This window comes from Otolemur garnettii, unplaced genomic scaffold (assembly GCF_000181295.1).
Source record: "Otolemur garnettii isolate 467f Iridium unplaced genomic scaffold, OtoGar3 scaffold00046, whole genome shotgun sequence".
NCBI classification, from domain to species: Eukaryota; Metazoa; Chordata; class Mammalia; order Primates; family Galagidae; genus Otolemur; species Otolemur garnettii.
In genome coordinates this window covers 476192-478227 of record NW_003852441.1, presented here as the reverse complement: position 1 = coordinate 478227, position 2036 = coordinate 476192, and the positions used below count along the sequence as shown (strand labels likewise).

At 66.1% G+C, this 2036-nt stretch overlaps 1 pseudogene; it reads left to right on the top strand.

The window, feature by feature from the left end:
• The first annotated feature begins 1990 nt into the window (after nt 1-1990).
• Nucleotides 1991-2036, top strand: part of LOC105887097 — a 42186-nt pseudogene continuing 42140 nt past the window's right edge.

Here is a 2036-nt window from a genome sequence, read left to right as displayed (position 1 = left end):
TTTTCCTGCTCTCCAAGGCTTTTAATTGTGCGAGCTTTTGCCAGATCTCTGGTGTTGAGCCTGCTGGGAGATCAGAATGACTGTGTCCACTCCTGCGGCACGAGAAAGACCAACTCTCCTGGCTCCTGTTCTGGGCCACAGACACCCAAAAAGCTGTCAAGCGGGGAGGGGTGGGAAACTAGATTACTTTCCAGCTTCCAGATCCCAGGGAAACCTCCAAAAACGCAGCTGTGTGGTCAGTCAGGAGGTGCTTCCACTCTGTCTGCCTCGAGGGCTGGCCCCCACCTGGGGTGGGCCTGACCCGGAGCAGAGCGAGGTCTGTGTGGAGAATGGAGGGGGCGGTGGCAGGAAGGGAAGCAGAGCCCCCAGTTCTGGGCTCCCATCGCGCTGGCGCCTCCACAGCAGAGCTCGCCTGGCCTACCCCGCCCCCCTCCCAAGCAGCAGACAACTAAAAAAAGATAAAATAAAAAGTAATTCCCCTGCTCTGACGTCAGCGCAAGGTCTTAGCCCGACAGCGGCTTGAAACTGGATTGCAACCAGATGTAATGCCCTTGGATTCTCAATACACTGCTGTGTTGGAAAAGAAATGGGCGGGGGCATTGGGTGGGAGGGAGCAGTGCAGGTCCCGCGTGGGTTCCTGAATCAGGGCCCACTGAAAGCACCAGGAAGGCACTGCGGGAAGGAGTGCGGCGTGCTGGGAAGCGCGGGGCCAGCTCCGCCATTCAAGCGCGTTGCCTCCCCTCCCCCAGCCCCCCAATAGCGCATTGTTACACTCGGTTTTATCCATTCAGAGCCAGAGCCTCGCTGCTCCCCTAGGGATCCAGGGCTCCAGGGCTCCCCAAAGGAGGGTACGGCTTCAGCCCGCACTCTGGCCCCGGCATGGAACTGAGAAGGACCAAGATTCTCTACAAGGGGAACCGCTCGCTGGGAAAACAGGCGCCCCAGGAAGCTGGGGAGCAGCGGCCTCAGGCCTGGCTTGCTGTTTCGCTTCCCCTCCGTCTCTTCTCAGAGTCCCCTGGCGCGACCACGCTCCAAATGACACCCCCCACATCCTGCCACCTCTTTGCCCCCGCTGCACTCGCCCCCATGTTCTCCTCCCGGGTCACTACCTACAAGTCACAGGAACCCAACCTAGAAAAGGGCCGCGGGGACGCGGACTTGGCCGCACCGCTGCCTGGGGGGCACCAGGCTCGCGTGTCCTGTGCTCCGACTCATGATGTCACCCCGACGGTCCAGCACACCCCAGGCCCAGCGGCCACGCAGATCCCCAGGTCGCGGGGGCCCGCTTCCTGCCCGGCCGCGGGCCTGCACACAGGCCCCGGCGCCGCTGCCCGGATGGGGACACCGCCGAAAGCCCAGCGTACCCCATCTCGCCACACATGGGCCTCACCGCCCCTCATGGCCCTGGCTCCCACACGACGGCTACCCCGGACCCCCAGTCACGCACCGAGAAGTCAGCTCCCGGCCCTCACCCTGGACGCACTCACAAAGCTCCTCTCCGGCCCCCAGCGCCACGCGAATGCCCCCCACATCCCCACCCCACGCTCTGCAAACGCTCCACACCTGGGCACTCACCGCGGCCCTACCACAATCGACCCTCGCTTCTCGCGCCCCACGCCCCCACCCGACCCCAGCCGGCCCAGCCGGCCCCACACATCCTCCAGAAGACCCTCAGCCGCGGCGCAGGGCGCCCCCACCCTGCAGCTTCCCTGACGGCCATCCGGTGACCTGGCGCACCCCCCACGCCACACAAAGCAATGACCTCAAGGACCCCACATCTCCACCCATCGTGCACGCTCGCCCTCCACCCTGCCTCGACTCCTCACCGAGCTGGGGATCCTGACGCCTCGCGCGCCCCCGCCCCGCAGCAGCGTCCCCTGCGGCCCCGCGGCCCCGCGCCCAGGCGCTAGCTGCTCACCTCGGCGCTCGCGTTCACTCGGGGGCCCTGGGTCGGGCGCTGCGACTTCGCGGCCTGGAGGCCCGGGCGGCCATGGGGGTCAAGGCGCGGCGGCCCCGCCGGCCTGCGGCCAGGCAGG